At 42.2% G+C, this 12,162-nt stretch overlaps 1 protein-coding gene across 5 annotated transcripts in view; it reads right to left on the bottom strand.

The window, feature by feature from the left end:
• Positions 1-12,162, bottom strand: part of ESRRG (estrogen related receptor gamma) — a 1,000,720-nt gene that overhangs the window by 269,767 nt on the left and 718,791 nt on the right. For 4 of the 5 annotated variants that reach the window (XM_073553352.1, XM_073553347.1, XM_073553349.1 and 1 more), the window contains one exon: positions 10,666-10,732. The exons of the other annotated variant lie outside the window; for it this stretch is intronic. The gene's annotated coding sequence lies outside the window, so the exon portion shown is untranslated. The remainder of the gene's footprint in view (positions 1-10,665; positions 10,733-12,162) is intronic. 5 annotated transcript variants of the gene reach the window in all.

Raw genomic sequence — 12,162 nt, 5'->3', positions numbered from 1 at the left:
TTTCTGTTAGGTTGAGGTCTGGAGACTTGCTAGGCCACTCCAGGACCTTGAAATGCTTCTTATGGAGCCACTTCTTAGTTGCACTGGCTGTTTATTTCAGGTCATTGTCATGCTGGAAGATCCAGCTATGACCCATCTTCAATGCTCTTACAAGGGAAGGAGGCTATTGGGCAAAAACTTGCAATTCATTCTCCCTTCAATACAGTGCAGTCATCCTGTCCCATTTGCAGAAAAGCATCCTCAAAGTATGATGTTGCCTCCACCATGCTCCATGGTTGGGAAGGTGTTTTTGGCATTGCACTAATTCTTCTTCCTACAAACACGGCGAGTGGAGTTGATCCAATAAGTTCTATTTTGGTTTCATCTGACACATGACCTTCTCCCATGCCTCCTCTGGGTCATCCAAATGGTTTTTGGCAAGCTTCAAACAGGCCTGGACATGTGCTGGCATGAGAAGGGGGGCCATGCTTGCCCTGCAGGATTTTAATTCATGACGGCATAATGTGATACTAACGGTAATGTTTGAGACTGCGGTCACCACTCTCTTCAGGTAATTGACTAGGTCCCTCCATGTCATTCTAGGCTGATTTTAGACCTTTCTCAGAATCATCGAGACCTTACAAGGAACCTCAGACCAAGGAAGATTGACAGTTATCTTGTATTTTTTCCATTTTCTAATAGTTGTGCCAAAAGTTGTTGCTTTGTCACCAAGCTGCTTGCCTATTGACCTGTAGCCCTTCCCAGCCTTGTACAAGTCTACAATTTTGTCCTTGGTGTCCATAGACAGCTCTTTGATCTTGGCCATGGTGGAGAGGTTGGAGTGTGACTGAGTGTGTGGACAGGTGTCTTTTATAAAGGTAATGAGTTCAAATAGGAGCAGTTAATACAGGTAATGAGTGCAGAGTAGAAGGGCTACTTAAAAATACTAGCAGGTGTGTGAGAGCCAGAATTCTTGCTGGTTGGTAGGTGATCAAACTTTATTTCATGTAATAAATGCAATTTAATTATGTAAAAAACCATACAATGTAATTTTCTGGATATTCTTTTAGATTCTGTCTCTCAAACTGGAAGTGTACCTACAAGAAAAATTACAGACCTCTCCATTCTTTGTAGGTGGGAAAACTTCCAAAAATGGCAGTGTGTCAAATACTTCTGTTATATCTATCTTTTATAATATGTCTATTTCATATGTATAATCTCATATTATCTATCTTTCTATTTTTTATCTATCTAATGCCTGTCATCATTCTATCTATCTATCTATTCAGATCTAAATTCAGAAAAAAGAGGCAGCACTCCAACATTTTCAAAAATACAAAAGGGACTACAATGAGCCTTTCTCAAGAAGTGTTGAGGGTGCACATACAAATATTTATTGATGTGATCAATCAGATCTATTATCTATCTATTATCTATTGATCTTTCTGTTATCTATCTATATATCATTTATCTATCTATCATCTATCTATCATCTATCTATTATCTATTGATCTTTCTGTTATCTATCTATCTATTATCCCTCTATCTATCTATCTACAGTGGGGCAAAAAAGTATTTAGTCAGTCAGCAATAGTGCAAGTTCCACCACTTAAAAAGATGAGAGGCGTCTGTAATTTACATCATAGGTAGACCTCAACTATGGGAGACAAACTGAGAAAAAAAAAATCCAGAAAATCACATTGTCTGTTTTTTTTTCCTTTTATTTGCATATTATGGTGGAAAATAAGTATTTGGTCAGAAACAAGCAATCAAGATTTCTGGCTCTCACAGACCTGTAACTTCTTCTTTAAGAGTCTCCTCTTTCCTCCACTCATTACCTGTAGTAATGGCACCTGTTTAAACTTGTTATCAGTATAAAAAGACACCTGTGCACACCCTCAAACAGTCTGACTCCAAACTCCACTATGGTGAAGACCAAAGAGCTGTCAAAGGACACCAGAAACAAAATTGTAGCCCTGCACCAGGCTGGGAAGACTGAATCTGCAATAGCCAACCAGCTTGGAGTGAAGAAATCAACTGTGGGAGCAATAATTAGAAAATGGAAGACATACAAGACCACTGATAATCTCCCTCGATCTGGTGCTCCACGCAAAATCCCACCCCGTGGGGTCAGAATGATCACAAGAACGGTGAGCAAAAATCCCAGAACCACGCGGGGGGACCTAGTGAATGAACTGCAGAGAGCTGGGACCAATGTAACAAGGCCTACCATAAGTAACACACTACGCCACCATGGACTCAGATCCTGCAGTGCCAGACGTGTCCCACTGCTTAAGCCTGTACATGTCCGGGCCCGTCTGAAGTTTGCTAGAGAGCATTTGGATGATCCAGAGGAGTTTTGGGAGAATGTCCTATGGTCTGATGAAACCAAACTGGAACTGTTTGGTAGAAACACAACTTGTCGTGTTTGGAGGAAAAAGAATACCGAGTTGCATCCATCAAACACCATACCTACTGTAAAGCATGGTGGTGGAAACATCATGCTTTGGGGTTGTTTCTCTGCAAAGGGGCCAGGACGACTGATCCGGGTACATGAAAGAATGAATGGGGCCATGTATCGTGAGATTTTGAGTGCAAACCTCCTTCCATCAGCAAGGGCATTGATGATGAAACGTGGCTGGGTCTTTCAACATGACAATGATCCAAAGCACACCGCCAGGGCAATGAAGGAGTGGCTTCGTAAGAAGCATTTCAAGGTCCTGGAGTGGCCTAGCCAGTCTCCAGATCTCAACCCTATAGAAAACCTTTGGAGGGAGTTGAAAGTCCGTGTTGCCAAGCGAAAAGCCAAAAACATCACTGCTCTAGAGGAGATCTGCATGGAGGAATGGGCCAACATACCAACAACAGTGTGTGGCAACCTTGTGAAGACTTACAGAAAACGTTTGACCTCTGTCATTGCCAACAAAGGATATATCACAAAGTATTGAGATGAAATTTTGTTTCTGACCAAATACTTATTTTCCACCATAATATGCAAATAAAATGAAAAAAAAAACAGACAATGTGATTTTCTGGATTTTTTTTCTCAGTTTGTCTCCCATAGTTGAGGTCTACCTATGATGTAAATTACAGACGCCTCTCATCTTTTTAAGTGGAGGAACTTGCACTATTGCTGACTGACTAAATACTTTTTTTCCCCACTGTATGTAGCATGCATGTAGTATATATGTAGTATGTATGTAGCATGTAGTATGTATGTAGCATGCATGTAGCATGTAGTATGTATGTAGCATGTATGTAGTATGTATGTAGTATGTATGTAGCATGTAGTATGTATGTAGCATGCATGTAGTATATATGTAGTATGTATGTAGCATGCATGTAGCATGTAGTATGTATGTAGCATGCATGTAGTATATATGTAGTATGTATGTAGTATGTAGCATGTAGCATGTATGTAGCATGCATGTAGTATGTATGTAGTATGTATGTAGTATGTATGTAGCATGTAGTATGTATGTAGCATGCATGTAGTATATATGTAGTATGTATGTAGCATGCATGTAGCATGTAGTATGTATGTAGCATGCATGTAGTATATACTTTTTAAGTGGTGGAACTTGCACTATTGCTGACTGACTAAATACTTTTTTGCCCCACTGTATCTATCTATCATCTATTGATCTTTCTATTATCTATCTTTCTATCTATCAATAATAATAATTTTTATTTTTTAAATAACGCTAACATTTCCTTCAGCGCTTTACAGTTTGCACACATTATCATCGCTGTTGCCGATGTAAATATCTAAAGGGGTTGGACAAAATAATGGAAACACCTGGAAACATCCACAAAAGTTAGTTTAATATGGTGTAGGTCCACCTTTTGCGGCGATTGCAGCCTCAATTCTCCGAGGTATGGATTCATACAAGGTGTGAATTGTTTCCACCCTCCAGTTCTTTGAGCGACGATGGCGGCGGAAATCGACGTCTAACTTGAATCTCTAAAATCGGCCATAAATGCTCAATAATGTTGAGGTCTGGGGATTGTGGGGGTCAGATGAGAGGCTCAACTTCATTACAATGTTCCTCGTGCCATGCTTGAACTATTCTAGCTGTATGAATTGGTGCATTATCAACCTGAAAGATAGCGTTCCCCTCCGGGAACAGTGCTTGAACCATAGGATGCACTTGGTCGCCCAAAATGCCTAAATAATCGCGGCTGTTAATTCTTCCATGAAGGGATATCATTGGCCTGGTGGATCTCCATGAAATAGCACCCCCGATCATCACAGAACCTCCGCCATGTTTTACGGTTGGGAGAAGGCAGTCTGGATGGAATGCTTCTTTCAGCTGTCTCCAAACGTACAGTACACTCCGCCGGAGGTCGGAAAAAGGGTGAACGATGATTCGTCTGAGAATATCACATGTTTCCACTGCTCGAGGGACCAATTCTGGAGGTTTATACACCACTCTAAACGCTTGGAAACATTTGTCATTGAGAGCAGCGGTTTTCGAATTGCAGCTTTTCCGTGGAATCCAGATTTGTGCAGCTCCCGATGAACAGTTTTCGTGGAAACTGGGTTCTGTAGGTGTTCAATGAGCTCAGCAGTGATTTTCGGAGCCGTGGTCTTGCGATCCTCTCTCACAATTTGCTTTAGAGTCCGACAGTCTCTCTCAGTCAACTTCGACTTTCGGCCGGACCTGTGCTTTGCTGCGGACATTGTTCCTTCTCTTTCAAACGCAGTCATTCCTTTGGAGACAGTACCTCTTGACACGCCAAGCATTCGGGCACTTTCTGTTACACTAGCGCCTGCCATACGAGCACCAACAATTTGGACTCTTTGAAAATCAGAGAGGTCTGCCATTGGTATCGGGTTCTCATCAATGTTCTTACAATTCTGCAAAACAAACAGATAATTTACATATCACATAACACAAATAATCAACTACAAAACATTACCATATGTCACGGTTTGCATGTTTATAACATGTTCGAAGGCTATGATGCCAAAACGTTAGGTGTTTCCATTATTTTGTCCAACCTCTGTATCTATATAGCTATCTATTATCTCTCTATCTATCATCTATTATCTGTCTATTATCTATCTATCATCTATATATTATCTATTTATCTATCTATCCATTATCTATCTATTATCTATCTAGCAATCATCTATTATCTCTCTATCTATCATCTAGCTATTATCTATCTATCTATTATTTATCTACCTATTATCTCTCTATCATCTATTATCTCTCTATCATCTATCTATTATCTCTCTATCATCTATCTATTATCTCTCTATCATCTATCTATCTATTACCCATCTATCTATTATCTATCTAGCAATCATCTATCTATTATTTATCTATCTATTATCTCTCTATCTATCATCTAGCTATTATCTATCCATTATCTATCTATCTATTATTTATCTACCTATTATCTCTCTATCATCTATCTATTATCTCTCTATCATCTATCTATTACCCATCTATCTATTATCTATTTATTATCCATCTATTATCTATCAATCTATCATCAGTTTAATATCAGTCGCTACCAAAACGGATCTTTCCATATCCTGCAATTTCAGTAACCCCGACCAGAACACATAGTACTAATCTGCCATTATATGTAGAGATCTCAGCAGACGCGCGTACGTACCTGGAAGCGATAGTCCACGCAGATGGCGTCTCGGTTGGAGTTGTACTAGTGTCTGCAGTGAAGCAATCATCAATGATAACCACTGTGTCTGCTCATACAGCACACAGACACTGCAAAGTAATGTGATATGTCAGATTTCTGTCGGTGAGTTCATGTTTGTTGGAGCATCCAAAACTTCCTCTGAGGAAACACCTTACAGTTTGGAGAGAGCAGATTTTTATCGGTCAGGGTACGCTGTGGACGGTTGCACATTAGTGGCATTCTCAGGAAGAGTTATACCAATACCGCCCTGCCTGTAGGAGGAGAGCGGGTATTGACTGTGGGATAAGGCCACGTGCACAGATTTGTTCATGGTTTAAAACAATGACACCACATTGGTCTGCATAGGAGCTGTGTACACAAAATGGTAGAAGATTTTTATGCATTGGAGCAATACACAAATTAGTTGCAAAATTCTACATAAAAAAAATGTGATTAATATATGTTTTATATGCCAATGTGTCACATAGCACACACATACTGTATTACTCTAATAGATATAAATAATAGCGCTGTGTCAGGAAATATAGTGGTGAAACACAGCCCCTTTGTTGCGCAGATTAGCGAGGAACCCTTGAGATTTATTTGCTTCTTAAAGTGAAGATTAAGCAACTTTTTAGATAGTTTTCATTAAACATTTTCTACCTTGTTTCACCCGCAGAGTATCTTTAAGTCCTTAATCTAGCTGAGTTCTCTGAAAAAAGATAGAAAGCTGTCGAACTCCTGCTACTGGTTCTGAATGCACTTTCTGCTGTCCCTTCCTCTCTTCTCAGACTTAGAGATATCAAGAAAAAGGGGATTGTACACTGATTTCCACAGTGTGGAGAGGGGAGAAAGCATGTGCAGCCTCAGGGGAGAGAAGACAAGGAAGAAGGCACATGAAGAGGAAATAAGTGCAGGATAGAAGCTGTGCTGATATATAAGCTAATGGAAAGACACAGATCTCATATATTTCCAATATTACTGGGAGAAACACTCCCACAAGAGAAAAGTCTATAAGTTGTATTTCTCTGTAGTAGGACATCGGATCACAAATATCAAGGTATCATTGGTACAATGTTTCATGACCTGCTTGCCCATATAGATGGCTTAGGAGGGTGACTCCTACTAACAGATACTCTTTATATGCTCTGAAAAAAAAGATACAGATTCCTCAAAGCCCCTGGTTCCGACTTCTCCCTGAATAGAGATTTCCATATGCTGGTGAATTGAGAAAGCATTTACAGTCTCAGGGAGGGCAGATAAAACAAGTAATAGAACATTAGGAAAGTACATGGGGAGGAAATAACTTCAGAAATAGCAGCCGTGCTGTTATATTAGATAATGGAGACAACAGAATCCTAAATTCACAAAGAAATGTCACATCCAGCCTATATTACTGGGAGGAAAATCTAAAGCTTGGATCAGGCTACAAACTGCATATCAAGAGGTTTGAAAAGGAGTGAAGAAATGAAGATTGCAGCCTGAAACTTAGTGCAATTTTACTAATGTATCAGGCTTTAAGCTGCTTTTCAAAGGGTCTGAAAATGACTGGAGGAATGAGGGTTGCGGGCTGAAACTTAGTGCAATTTTATTACCTAAATGTAACCACTAACATGAACATATTTTTTTCCATGACAATTGTGTCCACAGCCTTTAAGGATAACATGCAAAATTCTAATTTCTGTCTACACAGTTTGTATGCTATGTTAGCTCTATCTACAGTTAGTAGCAGGGAACAGACTGCACGGGAAGTCTCAAAGTGATTAATACAAGTAAGAAGCTTAAGTTGCATTGCTGTCTAACCTGCTCTGAAACTGACAATCACAGGCCTGCAGAAGGGGCTATGTACTTTAGGGTTCATGCTGGCAGGAGCTTTGGCATCTGCCCAAGGTACACTGTCCTTCACTGTATGGTCCAGATGGTGAGCAGAGCAGAAAGGCGGCTGGTGGGCTCTTAAATTAGAATTTTTACTTGCACTTGTGTCTATGTAGTCCATATGGCTACAATGCTGGACGGACCACTACTGCTATAATAGTCGGAAAGAATTACGGCACATGCCACTTAGACAGATTCTTAGGCAGGCATCTATCAGCCATCGCAGCCTGACTATATTAGAGGGTCATTGTGGACAAGAGAATTGGAAAATGACAAATTTGCTTTGGCAATAGCTAAGAGTACGTGTTAAAAAAAATCTTTATATTTCATTTATTTTTTCATAAAGGTTCAGTACATGGAACTTTAGAGTATTTAGTTTAAATGGCAACTGCACATTCAATAATCTTTGCAAAACAAAAATAGTAAAAGCCAATTCAAAGAAACTTATGGAAAAAAAATTATTAAAGAATTTTACTTTTTCCTTTACTTAAACGATTTATCCTGGATTATTTTTTTTTTTTACTATAGGCCTAAAAACAGGCAGGTAGTTGCTAACTACTTGTCTGTTCTACCGGTCAGTGATCGCAGCTACCGTCATTAGCTCTTCCTCTTCCTGGCTGCTCTCAATGGGGCCTGACTGCTGATGTCATGCTGATTGACAGCCGACTCCCAGCTATTAGGCAGTGGGAAGCCGGCTGTCAATCAGCATGACGTCGACAGTCACGCCACATCAACAGAGCTAATGCTCAATTGATGTCTATTGCCCAACAGTCTAATATATATGATGGCATCCAACCCTCCTGCAACCGATGATGTCGGGGGAGAAAAGGATCTGGCCTTTTGGATCTCTTATTCTCTGGAGATAAGCCTCTGCAAGAAGAGTCTGGCAGCAACTCTCTCATAAAGAACACAAGAGCGATTGGGAAAAGTCAAGTGTTTCAGTGCTTAGGGGAGTTGGGATGGATAGTTGTAGGTCGATAATTATCTAAAGTGTATGGAGGGTTTTATTAAATGCTTTTTTCCTCTCCTCCCATCTCCTGAACTCATTATCCACTCAGAAAAAAAACATGCTTCCTTGGAACAAGATGGACTGGCTGTTCACTGAATACAAGGCATATTGAAGTCTATGTAGAGAGGAGCAGGAGATAGGAACAGAGGTGGTGGGGGAGAAGGCAATGATGGTTGTGGTGGAAAGGACAATGATTGTGGTGGTGGGGGAGGCAATGATGCAGATGTTGGAATGGGCAATGATGGGGTGATGGGGGAGAAGACAATGATGGAGGAGATGGGGAGGGCAATGATGGGAGTGGTCGGGGAGGCAATAATGGACGTTGTGGAAAGGGCAATGATGGAGTGTTGGGGGAGAAGGCAATGATGGTTGTGGTGGAAAAGATAAAGATGGTGGTAGTGGGGGAAGGGGAAATGATGGAGATGTGGAATGGGCAATGATGGGGTAGTGAGAGAGAAAGCAATGATGGAGGTGGTGGAAAGTGCAATGATAGGGGTGGTGGGTGAGAAGGCAATGATGGAGGTGTTGATGAGGACAATGATGGGGTGAAGGGGGAGAACAATGATGGAGGTGGAGGGGGGCTGCATTATACCCTATGAGGGGAGCTGCATTATACTATATGAGGGGGCTGCATTATACCCTATAAGGGGGCAGCATTATACCCTATGAGGGGCTGCATTATATCTTATGAGGGGGACCGCATTATACTATATGAGGGGGCTGCGTTATACTTTATGAGGGGGGCTACATTATATTCTGTGGGGGGCGGCATTATTCTCTCGGGGCTACATTATATTCTGGGGGAGCTACACTATACTATATGAGGGGGGCTGCATTATGCCCTATGAGGGGGCTACAGTATATTCTATGGGGGGCTGCATTATACCTTGTGAGGGGGTTGCATTATACTCTGAGGGGGTACATTATATTCTGTGGAGGGGCTGCATTATACTATATGAGGGGGCTGCATTACACCCTATGACAGGGCTACATTATATTCCATGGGAGGCTGCACTATACCTTTTGAGGGGTTGCATTATATTTTGTGGGGGGATGCATTATACCCTATGAGGAGGGCTGCATTATATTCTATGAGGGGGGCTGCATCATATTCCATGAAGGAAGCTACATTATATTCTATGAGGGGGCTACTTTATGCCCTACTTTTTATCCTATGAGGGGGCTACCCAAACCACAGATCACAGATGTCAAGGTAAAATATTATTCAATTTTCTATGACCTATATTGACATATAGATAGCTTAGGAGGGTTGATCCTACTGACATATTCCCTTTAAATGCTCTGCAAAAGAAAGATACAAATCCATCAAAGCTCTTGGTTCTGATTACTACTTCTGCTCTCCCTCCTTTCATTGTTAGAGAGAGAGCAGGAGGGAGATTTCCACAAGCTGGAGAGGTGAGATAGCATTTACTGCTTCATGGAGGGCAGAGAAAACAAGCTGTAGATGTGCAAGATAGCACATGAGAAAGAAATAAGTGGAGGATAGAAGCTGTGCTGATATATTAGCTATTGAACACAGCACCACCCTGAATTCACAAAGAAACTTCACATCCAACCTGTATTACTGGGAGGAAAATCTAAAGCTTGGATCAGGCTGCAAACTACATATCAGGAGGTTTGAAAATAAGTGAAGAATTTAAGATTGCAGCCTGAAGCTTTGTGCAATTTTATTAATTAAATACATTTAAATAAAATTCATCTCTGAAGGTGTCTATACCCTTTAAATAAAAGAATTATGGGAATATAGTGTTTTGTAGCCATTGTGGGTTTTAGGATGAAGGTTCTAAGTGGGGATTTCTATTAACTTAAAGTTCCCTAATAGAATATTTAAATTTCTTATGGATTTCTTAACCAAATGCCTTTAACTGTTTCCAGTCATTGATTGGCAGTTGTTGTCTTACACAGTTGCCGTATGGCTGCTGTTCTGAATCAGCCGGTATTAAGTTCTGAAAAATTCCAGGACAAGCGTTATAAGAATGCTGATGTATCCCAAGACTTCACATCTCTTGAGAGCACAGAAGGATCGTGTGCTTGATGATGCAGTAAAGTCATGCATGGCTATATTACACTCTGCCTGCTTGACATGTCACTCAGCGCTGACGTTCCACCACTCACACAGCTCAACTCACGTGCTCCAGCGTCATACGACTGGAAGAAGTGAGGAAGAAGGAGAAAGCAGCACAATGTTCCACTGTTCTAAAAAAAAAGAAAAAAACAAGTGTCAGGACTGTTTAGGGATCTGCCAATGGAAAGACAAGAGACATGACTCTGTGCATAGTAAACCAGTGCAAGAGGTAGCAGAGTTAAGCCCCCGTCACACATAACGATCTCGCTAGCGAGATCGCTGCTGAGTCACAAGTTTTGTGACGTAACAGCGATCTCACCAGCGAGATCGCTGTGGGTGACACTGACCAGCGACCGGCCCCCCTGCCGGTTATCGCTGATCGTCCTGGAATGGCCAGGACATTTTTTGATCGCTGGTCTCCCGCTGGCCAGCACGCATCGCTGCATGTGACAGGCGGGCGATCAGAGATGTGGCGCTGGTAACTAAGGGCCCCGTCACACTTAGCGACGCACCAGCGATCCTGAAAATGATATGACCTTGTCAGGATCGCTGGTGTGTCACTACATGATCGCTGGTGAGCTGCCAAACAGGCAGCTTCACCAGCGATCAGCACCAGCGACACGTGGGTAACAAGTGACGCACGTCGCTTAGTTACCCACTGTGTACCTTAGTTACCAGCGCGCTGGTGCAGGGAGCTGGTAACCAAGGTACACATTGGGTATCTAAGCGGCGCGCTGCACTTAGAAACCCGATGTGTACCTTGGTTACCAGCTCCCTGCACCAGCGCGCTGGTAACTAAGGTACACATCGGGTTTCTAAGCGCCGCTTAGAAACCCTGTGTTTACCTTTGTTACCAGCGCCAGATCGCTGATCGCTGGTCTCCCGCCTGTCACACGCAGCGATGCGTGCTGGCCAGCGGGAGACCTGCGATCAAAAAAAATGTCCTGGCCATTCCAGGACAATCAGCGGGGCCGGTCTCTGGTCAGTGTCACACACAAAACTTGTGACTCAGCAGTGATCTCGCTAGAGAGATCGCTATGTGTGACGGGGGATTAAGGTAAACACAGGGTTTCTAAGCGGCGCACAGCGCTTAGAAACCCGATGTGTACCGTGGTTACCAGCTCCCTGCATCAGGGCGCTGTTAACTAAGGTACACAGTGGGTAACTAAGTGACGTGCGTCGCTTGTTACCCTCCTGTCGCTGGTGCTGATCGCTGGTGAAGCTGCCTGTTTGGCAGCTCACCAGAGATCCTGACAAGGGCATATCTTTGTCAGGATCGCTGGTGCGTCGCTATGTGTGACGGGGCCCTAACATGCAAGCAGTGTTACAGGAATCGTTAATGTATCAGACGGTAAACTAGCCTTGGAATTTTTACTACAAGATCTTATTCAGTTTCCTATTTTTACATTATATTTGTATATTTTAAATGTTAGGCTAGTTTCACACTAGCTTATTTTCCACGCAGCGCTCAGCGCCGCTAAGCCTGCCCCCTGCCGGCTCCCTGCCCGCCCCATCCGGTCATCGCCGCCTACTATCGCACACGGCTACATGCGATCTGCGC

This window comes from Dendrobates tinctorius, unplaced genomic scaffold (assembly GCF_039654945.1).
Source record: "Dendrobates tinctorius isolate UK_male_01 unplaced genomic scaffold, ASM3965494v1 ptg000201l, whole genome shotgun sequence".
Taxonomy (NCBI): domain Eukaryota; kingdom Metazoa; phylum Chordata; class Amphibia; order Anura; family Dendrobatidae; genus Dendrobates; species Dendrobates tinctorius.
This window is presented reverse-complemented; position numbering and strand designations above follow the sequence as displayed.